Source organism: Canis lupus, chromosome 31 (assembly GCF_048164855.1).
Source record: "Canis lupus baileyi chromosome 31, mCanLup2.hap1, whole genome shotgun sequence".
Lineage (NCBI taxonomy): Eukaryota > Metazoa > Chordata > Mammalia > Carnivora > Canidae > Canis > Canis lupus.
The window spans coordinates 2,147,939-2,161,842 of NC_132868.1; the positions used below are offsets into that span (position 1 = coordinate 2,147,939).

The 13,904-nt window shown below is 41.3% G+C and overlaps 1 protein-coding gene and 1 long non-coding RNA gene across 8 annotated transcripts in view; both read right to left on the reverse strand.

Annotated features, from left to right (window-relative positions):
- TRIO (trio Rho guanine nucleotide exchange factor) overlaps positions 1-13,904 on the reverse strand; it is a 355,982-nt gene that overhangs the window by 305,406 nt on the left and 36,672 nt on the right. The gene's annotated exons all lie outside the window — the stretch shown is intronic.
- LOC140621889 (uncharacterized) overlaps positions 1-13,904 on the reverse strand; it is a 49,517-nt gene that overhangs the window by 10,092 nt on the left and 25,521 nt on the right. The window contains exons 4-5 of one of the 2 annotated variants that reach the window (XR_012021605.1): positions 5,791-5,829; positions 5,220-5,346 (exon numbers count right to left, since the gene is read on the reverse strand). The exons of the other annotated variant lie outside the window; for it this stretch is intronic. This is a non-coding gene — a long non-coding RNA (uncharacterized lncRNA). The remainder of the gene's footprint in view (positions 1-5,219; positions 5,347-5,790; positions 5,830-13,904) is intronic. 2 annotated transcript variants of the gene reach the window in all.

Below are 13,904 nucleotides of genomic sequence, written 5' to 3' on the forward strand. Positions count from 1 at the left end.
CATTATTTTTTTTAAGATTTTATTTATTTATTCATTAGAATACACAGAGAGGAGAAAGAGAGAGAGGCAGAGACACAGGCAGAGGGAGAAGCAAGCCCCATGCAGGGAGCCTGACGTGGGACTCGATCCTGGGTCTCCAGGCTCATGCCCTGGGCTGAAGGCGGCGCTAAATCGCTGAGCCACCAGGGCTGCCCTCTAACATTATTTAAATATATTTTCCATACATATGCATATATGCACTTAGTGGTGAAGATCTTTTTGTAAAAAACAGATACATCTCGGGACGCCTGGGTGGCTCAGTGGTCAAGCACCTGCCTTCGGCCCAGAGCGTGGTCCTAGAGTCCCGAGATCAAGTCCCACAATGGGGGACTGCAGGGAGCCTGCTTCTCCCTCTGCATGTGTCTCTGCCTCTCTATCTCTCATGAATAAATAAATAAAATCTTAAAAAAAAAAAAAAAAGATACCTCTCTAAATCATTGTCTGTAGAGGCTATACAGTATTTCCCTGTTGAATATACCAGAAGTTATTTAACACTGCCAACTCTGCCACCGGCAATGCCTAAATATTCCAGCATATGCCCGTGCGTACTGTTTACCACAGCAGAATTCCCAGAATAAAATAAGTCTCTTGAAACAGGGATTTTACTTGAATTTGAATCAAGTTACTATCAAGATATCTAGAGATAGCAGACAACCTAAAAGGTAAGTTAAAAATAAATCAAGTCTTTAAATGTCTCACCCTTACCCACCTGTCCAGCTGTGGGGCACCAATAGAACAATGAAGAAAATGATGATTATAAACCTTTAGATTGCCACCGAGACATCACACATGTGCCTTATTTACTTTACTTCCATTTACAGACCTTAAAGAGAAAACGAAGGGCGCCTAGTTGGCTCAGTCGGTAGAGCACACAATTCTGGATCTCAGGGTTGTGAGTTCAAGCCCCAAGTAAGGCTTAGAGATTACTTTAAAAAACAGAGAGATCTTTTAAAAAGAAGAAAATGAAAGTGAGAGCAGAAAAACAAAGGGAAAATAAACTACCCCCTCCTGCTTATACAGAGACAAGCAAATTGAATGACAGAAACAACAGAAGTCATGTTTATTTATAAAATCACACACATGCCATGAAGTAAAAAAGGCAAGTACTGTTTCAAGGAACTTCAGAGGGAAGGGGTGAAAAGGATAATGTATGCAATAATGCAGGGATGCTCCACACTTGAGTGGACAGAGCCATAGCACCTGAACCTGCAGATGGCTTACTGGGCCTGGGGCAAGCCACAACTGCCCATGGAACAAATGTTCTTGTTTGGTAATACCAAGAAAGCACAGGGAAGGTAAGACAGGCCGGTCAGAGAGGGTGAGGCTCTGGGCATGGAGTCTATACAAGTGCATCAAAGAACACACAGTTGGAGTGTCTGGGTGGCTCAGTCAGTTAAGCGGCCAGCTCTTGATTTTGGCTCCATCCCATGACCGTGGGATAGAGCCCCCGGTCACGCTTCTCGCTTAGCAGGGAGTCTGCTCAGGATTTTTCCTCTCTCTCTCTCTTCCTCTGCCTCCCACCCCCACTCACTTTGTGTGTGTGAACACACACGCGTGCACGTGCTCTCTCTCTCTCAAAAGTCTTTTTATAAAAAGAAGCACCCAGTCAATGGTCACTATGACTTCCCAAGTTCAGCATCCTCCTCTGCGTTACCATTAAGTGTAGTATTGGTGGAGCCTCTAAGAATGTAGGTATAGTCTTATTCCCCAGTTTCACATACATTAGCCACACAGATGTACATGGAAATAATAAAAAAGAAGCCCTTGTCAGATAAGATGCTCTGAAGGCTGAGGTTAGAAAACCTGAAGGTCAATGATGTGCCATCAGTATTACACTTGCCAAGCACATGACTGCCTAACCGGCTACAGAGCATTTTTGAATGACATATAGTAACATCTCTTGTTTTATACCATGAAAATGAGGTAACAGTGAATGAGTCCATCATCTGAAAATACTGTCTTAAACATGAAAGAGCTAAAGCAGCCTCAGAAGTCCACCACTTTTATAAAAGGAAATGGGTTTTTTTTAATGTTTTCATATTTTCAAAGTATATATAAACAGAAAATCTGGCCAATTTATCATCAGTTAGAAGTAAATTTAAATTCCACTAACCCTCAAATAAGCAGTTAAATTTAGTAATTTATCCTTGCACTTTTTAATCTGTGTATGTGTGCCCACTGTATACTTTATCCTAAAACAAAAATGGAAGCAAATAATACTGTTTTGTTGCTCAGTGAACTTTATAGTGAACTGTGTCATGATTATTACAGTATTTATTTTAATGACTGTATAAAATATTTTTAATCAAAAATGTGCCAATCAATATTAATTCAAAATCGTTATTCCAATAGAAGCTGCACAGAAACGCAACTTACACAAAATCTCCAAGTCTGCACTCTTGTAATTAGAGCAACTACTGACAAAGATTTCTGAGTTATTTCCCAGCATTTCATTCCTATCACCAGTGGAAAACTTTCTAAAATACCCAGAATTCTCCAAATCTCATAAGCTGCTAGGAATGATGACATACATGGCATCTGTCCTTAACCAGGATCACTCTTTCACCTTTGGAATAAACTATGCTTTGCAAACCATTCATACACTGAAAGGGTGTAAAGCAAAGAAGCAATTACCATCTTGTAAAAGCCAAAATCCTCTTCAGATTTCTTAGTGAAAACTGGTACTAAAGCAAGTCTTTCATAAAAAAAAAACACGTGGTGTGACACGAACTTTCTGAGGAAAAGGGAAAGCTGTGTCAAGAACCTCAAGAATTCTCCACTAGTAAATGTCCTTTCCAGACTACAACTTCCCTGACGTGGCTGACTTCTCTAAGTCCTGAGTTTGGTCTACTTCATCAGAATGGACTTCTCTGCTCATTCCATGATTTACTCATTTCTGAGAATATTGTAAATTATACTCTATGTGTTAATGATGAAAATAAGTGGACAATTTGCTAGGCCCATTTTCAAAATGGTGGCAGAAGAATTCCAAGTGCACACCACCGGGCCAGAAAGTGGTTTGTGGACAATTACTTCTAATTTCTAGAAAAGTCATTTTAAAGTCTGTGGATGCCAGTGCAACATACATATTTGCCAATTAGCTCAAATTGGCAATAAAGGATATGACAACTTTAATATATGGACCCTGCCCCATGGGGTTGGACCCAGATGCAGACATGCATGATGAGACTGAGGGTCAACGCAGCATCATGGTCAACACACCATGGAAGCAGCGCTTCCCAGGTCCTGCACCTTTCTTGAGGCAGGGGAGCAGTCCTGCAGAAGCTGGGGTATTCTCTCTGCCACAACCCACCTTTCCAGGAGAGCTGACTGGCCTAGTTCATTATAGATGTGTCAATCTCAGGAAAGGGGCATTGTTACCTAATTCACCAGGGAAATCCTAGAAGCACTTGTGTGGATACAAACTGATTGAATTACTATGCAGTGTTATCTGGCTTTCTTTCTAAAAGCCATAGGTGTCAAATGGAGAGGTGTATATGTAAGTTTGTCCTGAGATACTTCAGAGCAGACCAGGCCAACCATTCACTTTTATTTGAGGAGGATTTTTTAAAATTTAGTCAGTTCTTCCAAGACAGGGGAACTAGGTATTCATAAAAGATCGGAAGTTCCATAAATCATTGCCCCAGGCATCTGGGTGGGTCTTCAAATGAATAAAGAAGGGACAGAGAAGGCAAATTAAAGAAATGTTTACGCTGAAATTTCATGTGCCGGAAACATTTAAACAGACAGGACCTGAGTAAATGCAAATACCCCACCCTACAAAAAGCATGTGTGTCTATAGGAAGGCGCCAAGAATGAAGCTTCAAGGGAGGGATCACCAAGCTCTCCTCTGGCTTGAATCTCCTTTAGGAACAGACATTCTGCACACACTTTTTAAAAATAATCTCTTAAAAACAAAGATATACACCAATTTTTCAAATATTTGTGTAATTGCTGACTTTATTTTTTTCATTTCAGATTGCCTAAACTTGATATTGTGTCTGTCACTAGGCTTCCTTACACAACTGAGTGGGTTTTCCCACTGGCTGGATGGGCCTGCCTAGTGCACTCCCCACTCTTACCAAGTAACCCATCAGGGCCATGTGTTAGCAAAGACCCCTGGAGATAAAGGAAGGAATCTCTTTAAATAGATCATCCTCCCTCTAATTCAAAATTAGCAGCCTATATTAGATCGAACCCGTAACTTTCCTTTTCATAGATTCATTCACTAACTACTATGTAAACTAGCTTCTGTTGACCAAAAAAGGCCAATCGTCTGTGCCAGATATGAACTGCTGAACATAGTCAGAATGGCAGCACCTCAGCTCTCTGCAATCCCAAATGAACTACAGACCTCTTAAAAGCCTAGGATGGCAGAAAAAGCACCAAATACATTCCTGAGAGCATGAAAACGAACAGTACTCACACGTAAGTCTACCCAGTGCCTTGGTCACGTGTCAAGCAAAGACGGGAATTATCCAACATTGTCCAAGATCACATACCTTACTTAGGATAAAAAGGAACTGCTATTCTGGGATTTTTCGGGATTAACCCTTTAGCAGTCCTCTCCAATCCAATTCGACAGAAATACCGGATGCTTGGGAACAGATAAAAATTTCAACTACATTCCACTCGCAGTTGGGCTAGTGATTTTAGTCCAGATTTGATAATAAAGATAACACTGAATATTAGGCGCTTCATTAAACTGTAGGAGAAGTCCCAATCTTTTAGATGATGGTCAAATGTAGACAAAGACTGTAAGTCATAGGCCAATATACTCACTAGAGAATAACTTCACAGAGACACATTTTTACAGTACTACTGCGATAGAGAAAAATACTAAAAATAGAAATAAAAATAATTCAAAAGTAATGTGATTCCATAACTCTCACACCAAACTGGCAATTTGTATGAGTTTTTCAAAGGGAGAAACAGAGCCAATCTTGTAACATCTGTAGTAAAAGCCCAAGACCAACATTAAAGAATTATTCATGGAAAAACATTTTCACTACAATGAGCCAAAGCTCAACTGCTAAAAATACATGTAATGTGCACACAAGTGCATGGGTGTGCTAAAGTATTCATTTCACAGTATTTTAGCTTGAGCTACATCACTGGATTCTCCCCACTCAAACATTCCAGGCTAAAAAGCAACATAGGATTGAATCCACAAGACAGACCTGTTACTGGTGAGGAATTGCAGCAGAAAGGCTGAAAAGCACTGATAGGTGGAGGTGGAGCTAGAAGTAGTTACTGATGGGACAGCCTCCTTCCTCTTCTTCACAAACTCTATTTATGGGCTATCAGCTACAGTGCAGCGGAAAAGGATAAAAATGAAGGCAGAAAGAGCATTCAAAAATAGGAAACACCTTTCAAAACATTATAGTCTGAGTAAGGAATGGAAAATAAATAAATCATATTAACTTATATCTACTGAATTGTTTAATTGAAAAGTTCCAGCTGAGCAGGGGCACCTGGGTGACTCAGTCGGTGAAGCCTCCAAATCTCAATTTCAGCTCAGATCATGATCTCGGGATCATGAGGTCAAGCCCTAATATGGGGTTCCATGCTGAGTTCCTAATATGGGCCTGCTTGAGATCCTCTCCCCCTCTGCCCCTACCCTCACACAGGTGCTCTCTCTCACACACACACATACAAATTTTAAAATATATATTTAAAGTTTTGGCTGAGCAGTTATGAGCAGGGACCAGGAACTAGGTTCAAATCACCCCACCCTTAACCAATTCTCACCTTGGGGTTCTTAATGACTCTGTGCCTCAGTTTCCTCATCTGTGGAGTGAGAATAATAGTACACTTATTAAATAAGTGATAGAGACAAGGAGAACAGCAGGTAGCACAACATCCTTGGCCATGAAGGTTAAGCTGGTACCCTGATGGCTCTAAAACGACCAGAAACTGCATCACAAAGATTTACTAAACACCAACAAGTGCACACTTTGTCCTCTTAACAAAAATGTTTTTTAAACTTTTTATTTTGGATCAGCTAGCAGAAGCCAGGAATAAAGCATTTTTTAAGTAAAATTTGTATTTACATCTCAGAAATTATAGTCCATCCTGATGTTTCAGTCTAACTTCTCAGCTGGTGAGGAGAAAAGTGAGGCTATAATTATGAAAAAAGCAAAGATGGATTCAAGCTTCCCAGCACCAAACTAAAAGGACGGGGTCTGCTCCCAGCCCAACCAGGATCCCGCTCAGCAGCAGAATAAAAATTTCAATGACAAAATGCACTTATCCCCATAAGAAAGGCAATGCCTCTTTTTACTATTTTAATTATTCCTCCCTCCTCCCCTTCCCCTATGTCTCTTTCTCTCATTGTTTCACAAGAAAATACATCATTTTAATAATCAGGAAACCCCACAAAATGTAACACATTTCTAAATAACAATAATTCCTTGAAGTATTCCTTATAAAGCATTCATATCCCCTTTTACTCAATCGGAATTCTATGTGGAATCTATTTTAAATAAAAATTCAAATGCAAATCCTGATGCCCATTTTTTTCTTCATAAATTCAAAAATTCTAACAACGAAAGAAACACAATTTGCTTGGATTAAATAGCATTGACTGTGCTATATACACTCTTGGGTACAATGTTTTTAAAAACAGATTCAAAGGTACACCACAACCAAGAGCCAGTTACATGCCAGATATAGTGCCAAGGACTGCAGGCAATAAAAGTGAATTAAACAAAGTTCATGACACAAATATTTACAATCTCACAGTAACACAGCAAGAATGGCAATTCTCTTTGCACCTAGGGCCTCAACCACCAACAAAAACCACCTGGTAACTTTTACTTTTTCTTAAAACTCCTTCCTGCTCCTACTAATTGTTGGACAGCATGTCTGCAGTCCTTGCTAAATACTATACACTGCATTTTGAAATGGTGGGGTAGAAACAGGGGTATAATACATTCCGGGACTTACCAACTTCTTGTATTTTGACATTGTAATTAGACACATAAGAAAGACCAAAACTGGCATCCCATAAAATACTATGGAGTTCCCATTCATCAAGTTAGGTTGCTCTGGCCAAGTAACTTTCATCTCATGACTTCCCCACATCTTGGTAGACATCTTGCTACTACCAAGCACTCATGCTCCAATTTGCTCAAATATTATTAAACATTCATATACAACTTTAACCATAGATTTTACCCAGCATGAAAGCAGTATTGGCTCACACTGGCATAACAAAGCTGGGAGTCTCTAGGTCCAAGAGTCTCAGACAGCAGACGCTGGTTACTGACATACAGATGATAGGCCACCACTTTATAACTAAATGCAAGTAAACCCAAGTGCCTCCGTCCAGGTGAGGGTGACCCTGCCCGCTACACGGCAATACAGAGAACCACCAACCAGAATGTTCCACCAGGACACCAAGGATACAACCTTTTACTTCAATTTCAAAGGAGTCCAAATTTAGACTGTGCTCTGGAACAACATGAAAAACTTATCTTGAAGCATGTTTTTAGAGTTCTCTAATATCCACTGGATGACTCACCATTATGTATCATAGAGGCCAGGTACTTTTATTTCTAAAAAAGGAATATGTTTGAGTGTTGAGGGGGCCAGCCTGGTGCTCTAAAGCTTGGTGACTAGGCAAGAAAAACAAGAGAGAAGCTGGTTCATCTCCAGCTCAGGAAAAGTGATTTTTAAGGACCAAAGGCGTATTTAAAATGTCACACTTAACTCAAGTTTGCAATTTATTTTCCAGCATAGTCTCATGAATCTAGTCAACATTTAAACCCTACTCAGTAGTGCTAATTGGTTCTACCTCTTAAAAATCTGTTTAACAAGCTATTCAACACTCCCTGGTCCCAAGCTGCCTAAAAAAATATTTTGAAAGCATTTACTAGGGCACAACTAGGAATCAGTTTTTCCAGCAGTTCTTCCCAGGCTGAAATACCCTGAACAGCAAAACAGTCTCCTCTGATTGAAAGAAGAAAAAATTCACACTCCCCATGTCTACCACCTAATAAGGGGTCTATTCATCAGTGAAGGTTACAGAAGTTTCAAGGAATCACCAAGGAAGTAACCGTTGTCTAACTTTATAAATGACAGAAATGAACCCATTTGTAAGAGGAACAAGACAGATCTGCATGTTGCAGTCAGATTATCTACAGATGTATACTCAAGACTATGAAATTATTCCCCAACTATCCATAATTTCGTTTAATCCTGTCAAAGCATTCCAAATACAATATGTCAAATATAAGTGAAACACCAATGTACCCTTCACTAACTCAAATCACCAGTAGGAAAAAAACAATTTAAAGAACTATGAACAGGGCAGCCCTGAGCAATGTGGCTCAGCGGTTTAGCGCCGCCTTCGGCCCAGGACGTGATCCTGGGGACCTGGGATCAAGTCCCATGTCGGGCTCCCTGCACAGAGCCTGCTTCTCCCTCTGCCTGTCTCTCTCTCCCTCTCTCTCTCTCTCTGTCTCTCATGAATAAATAAATAAAATCTTAAAAAAAAAAAAAAAAGAACTATGAACAATCCTTATAAGCCATCAAATAAACACTGGAGACAATTATATCTCCTGTTAAAAATTCTATTACTAGCCATAAAGTGCTTAATATACATTCATAATTTTAGACAAGGCAACATAAAATGTTAGTGATATTAAAAGCAAGGATTAAAAACTTACCTGGCAAAAGTTAAGGCTACATCTTATTTGCAACTGGCCATAAGAAAATGCTTCATTTAAATTTGTTATGAAAATAACATGTCATGAATTAGCAAATTCAGGCAAGTTTACTTCTAATGAAATCATCTTTCAAATATTTTTTAAAATTTCCCCATAATAAATTAAATAAAAATAAATAAATAAATAAAATTTCCCCATGGAGCTTAGAGGTCACCTTCCCATCAGTTTGGTCCTTCCCCCCATGTTCTCCCAATCATTATTTCCATGTATCTCTTAGCACCTCTTCACCCCTTCCTAGGCGCTTCAGAACAGTAATACCAAATCCTTTCGGCTCCTCAGTCTGGAGGCTGTCTCTGCAGCCATGAGCTCAGCAGGCAAGTAGGCATGGGGGCAGGTGCATGTGTCAGGGGGTATGCACAGGGGCAGGTGTGCAAGGGAGTCAGGAGCAGCAAGTACACACAGGAGGGGGCCGGCACACACGAGGGCAGGTGCACATGCAAGGCAAGTATGCACCTGGACAGGTGCACATGAGGGGGACGTAAGGCACAGGGTGGAAGGCAGGTGCCCATGGAAGGCAGGTAGCACAGAGCCAGGTGTGCACAGTACTCCACCAGGGTGTGGTGGCCCATCTGGGCCGATGAGCTTGCTCAGAGCCCAGCACACCTGTTCTCACTGCATGTTTAGTAATTTTATACTGACCATGTCTTTCAGTTGTTCACAAGAGCTGGTCCGCCAAGAACAGAACATCTATCCCACTTAGGACTTGGAAGGGCGTGCACTGTCAATGTTTTTATGTAATTATTTTTCAGTTGATGTCATTAGTCTTCAGGATTCAATTTGGAAGGAAACAACAGGATCAAGCTCTCCCATAATCCTCCATAACTTTGTTTTGCTTTGGCTTAAAGTTTGAGAACACTCATTATTATTAGTCCTTTTAGGGGGAAGGACAGAGAGAAAAGGATGGATAAGATGGCAGAGAGAGGAGAGCCCTTATTTTATGGGGAAAAGGCGGGAAGATCCATGTGCTCTGAATGCAGTCTCTCAAAATGACTACCATGCCCCTTTGAGATCTGGCAGTCCACTTGTACTCTAGGAAATCCAGTCACCCCAGTTACCCATACAAACACACACAGCCCCTCCACTCCAGGGTCTACTGATCATCTGCCTGAGAATCATCTCCAGGGCTGGGTTACACAGATTGCTTCATTCTTCTTTCCAGCACAATCATTTCAACAAATCAATTTTTTATCTCTTTGACTAAGAATGCTATAGAATGTAGGATACACTAAATCTTTAATAATAGCTTTTTATTGGGAGAGAAGAGAATACTAATGCATTAGATAAACATCTCTATTGAAAGATACAAAGATTTCAGTTACGGTACACAGCTACTCATCATCACCTCAGATACAGATACAGATAGATACTGGGCAGATAAAAGCATTGATAAATGTTTACAATAAGTTTTATAAACATTGGAATTCACAACAATGACCCAATGATTAGAGCCATGAAAGTCTCAACTATAGGAATCGAAAGTGAAAAAACCCTATGTACTGAAACACTGGTAAGATCTTTTAAGTATATGGGCCAAAAGCAGCTCATAATTTTTAAATCATGATGAAAATCACCACAACTTCTACAAATAATTATCACTACTGGCTTTAAACAAATGATCTTTCCCTCTTCCAAGTCTGTATTTGTCATTTCACTAAAGCTCATCAACATCTATGACCCCTTAGGTGTTTTTGCAATCATACACTCAAAACCCAAGACCCAACAGTCAGAAAAAAACTTACAATATTTTAAATTCCAAAGAAGCCTTATGAAATAAAAATGCTGAACATAGGCTACAGGGTACACTGCCACAAACAGATTGTAATGCACATTACTCAGTACTGGGGTCCATGTCTGTGAGCCACTGGGGGCTGGAATGGATCCTGCACATGGAGGCACCAGCAAACCCCGCCACCCAGGTCCGGTGCAGGTGCCACACTTAATAGGCTGCCCAATGAAAGCAGGCTACTCACAGGATGAGTCTGATCTTTGGTCAGGAGTCAGAACAGCAAAAGTGATTAATAACCAGGAAGATGACAAGTGATGCAGAAAAACCTAGAAATCACAGGTACAGCACAGTACTGCTTGAAAAGTGTCAAAATGCAGGATGAAAACTGACCCACAAAGTGTCCACTGTCACTCCCACTAACCGAACTTAAGTATTTTCCTGAAACACCAAGAAACTTTCCACATACAACAGGGACTGAAAAGAACCATGAGAGGATGTGTTTTACAACAGAAGTTTATTTCAGGAGTATTTACGCGATACTAAGATGGAATCTTCCTCTAACACCCATGTGTTAATCGTAGGAGGACATAAACAGCAAGGGAAGGAAGACTCCTCCAAAGCAATGAATTCCGGAGTAATAGAGAGCTAATATTAAGCAAATTACAACATGTTTCAGGACACTGATACATAACAGTTTTCTCAACGTGACAAAAATCATAAGTTCAAAGCCTCAACAACAAGCGCCTTGAGATCAGACGACAGTGAAAGGCACCTTGCAGCATCGAAGCTCTGTGATCCAAAGACTGGACAGAGGCCATGGAGCAGGGGACAGCCTCACAGCCATAGGGCACAGCATCTCCAGTAGCTGCTAGTTGTCTTTCTGCTGAGGGGACAGTGTGCAGTATTCTTTTCAACTCCCCAAACACTGTTACTGCTGCTAAGGTGAGCAGCAAAGCTCTTTTAACAAAAACATCTCAAAATTCCCAAAGGATGAAGTCTGTGAAGCATTCAGTTAGCAACTGGCTGGATTTTTAGTATACCTGGAACCCAGCTACCCGAATGAACGGTATGCTCTGGGACGACCGCCCGTCTGGCTTAAGGACTCTGAAGTCAAGGTCAATGAGCAGTCCTCACTAACAAACCACAGAGCACACAGAAAGCTGGATGAAGAACTGTGTATTTTTTAATTTGGGGGCTCCATCTTTCCGTTACAAGCCATATCCTCTTGGGTAGTATTTTTTTTAAAACAAATGTATTCAAAGTGAAACAGCCACCGTTTGTCTAAGATGAAGTTGCAGCGTCCCCAAGGACCCGGTTCTCCAACAACCCTCCAAAGACACTGAACGGTACAGCCGGGAGTGGCCACAGTTATAACTGTGTGTCCTGGTGGTGCCATCAGCAAACGAGAAGGGGAGTTCTGCTCCACCAAGTTTGAAACTGATGCCATTGTGGAGGGAAAAAAGAGGGAAAAAAAGACTAGTAGTTAAGTAGATGTGATGAATTGAGGTGTTTTTTTTTTTCTCTTTTTAATTATTTAGGGTCAGGGTTGGGGAGTTTTATTCAAATAAAGGAATATTTAATCATAGAGAAAAGGACATAAAGTTTAATATTTAATACTGTCCTTTCTAATTGGTGCTATTTTCTCACAAACCAAGCTCCTACATGTAAATTTCTCACTAATTTTTATACTTCAATCTTTATCAGAATTAAGGCAAAGAATTTATACTACCATTTAATCATATCCTATTACAAGGGAGCTTTTTATTAGCCCTCCCTAGGGGCAAGTGAGAAGGAACTGCATTGTACCTGACACACCAATCACCTCTAGAACAATGACTGTCTCCTCACTTTGAAAATTTCACTATTCCATCCAAGCTCTACAAGGTTTTCTATCAGATATAAATTTGCCCCAAAGCTAAAAGCATCTCCATCAGGCAATCTCAGGACTGATAACAAGATCCACAGGATCAAAATCCTGTTTTGGTCAAAGATGGTACGGCAGGAGTCAAAGGGGTCAGCTGATGGATGTCCCACTGCTCACAGACCCTGATGCAGGGAGAGAGAACAGCAAACAGCAGGTGCCTATACATGTCACGGACGGCCCCTCTGGGGCTCTCTCCCTGGAACATGCTGGCAGTGACAGATATCAAGATAGAAGAGTCCCAGTTCTCAGGGAAATCACAGCTCCATCGGGCAAAAAAAAATACTATCCAATGATCTATACAGGAATAACTGAAAGAAGATGAAATTCAATGATATGTGCGAAGTTACATTTACATTCAAGATACATATTTCTTACATACAAAGTCAGGAAGGACCTGGGTGGAAAAGAAGGAAATGTAGAGACAGAAAACACTGGGCATTCTGGAGAGTTCCATGAGCCAGAGCTCCGACAGGAACTAATGGGAGCAGTCCGACCTGGGATCCTGTGACCCACCTCGGTGCAAAGTGTGGGAGCTTCTGGGATACAGTGCAGGACAGTGTGGGTGTTTACACAAAGAGCATGAGGCCAGGACCTGCTCACTATCTTCACACGCTTCAAAGGCTCAGCAAAAGAGCTCTCACGGCTCCAAACCCTTGGGTATCACTGGCCAGAACTAGAATCAAGAGAAGTTGTGGAGAAAGAGATTCCAACTTCCAATGAGTGTTGAGTTGGAGGGACAAGGGGACTGAAAAGAAAAGGTTATGCTTCTGTTTAGGGGTGTCTTCCCTTGCAAGCTGGAAGGCATCTCTCTGGTCTGCGGCGGGAATTCTGAGTACTGAGCTCCAGACCTTGGGTCCACAGAAAGGATGAGGCTGCCCCACGTCATGGGGGTGCTCCCTGCTTGGGGATCAAGAAACCTGCTCCACATACTGCACTTTACCAACTCTGAGTCCAGCATTTCTATTCACTGTCTCCATTGCCCCACGCCACAAGAAACCTCTCAAGGCCCCTTTCCGTGAAAATTCAGCTCACGTGTTAATCTTTAAGCTGCATGACCATCATGCACCCTTGAAAACCATTAAAAATACAACCGAAAAGAGAAAACCAGATTTTTTTAAAACGAAGCCAAAACTGGATAACTTTCCCTAAAAGGCTGTAATTATAAAAATGCACACACAGTCCAGAGTTCAAGAACCAAAAGACATTTCTGGCAAAACTAGACACCCCTGATATATATCATGAATAAGGTAAATCCCCAAAAAGAATTTCCCCTTCCATGTTCTTCTCCTGTGCTGTGGAGTGTCCCAAATGTGCTCTGTGACGCTGGCTGTCAGTTCCCTCTGCTTCCCCTCACCGTGAGCACCACGCTATGCCTGTGTCCCCACCTGGCACACACCTGCCTCCAGCGATCACACCTGCCAGCCAGTCCCCGCCAGGAAGGATGTTCAGCTCCAGGGCCAGGTGCTGGTGAAGTAAAGTCACG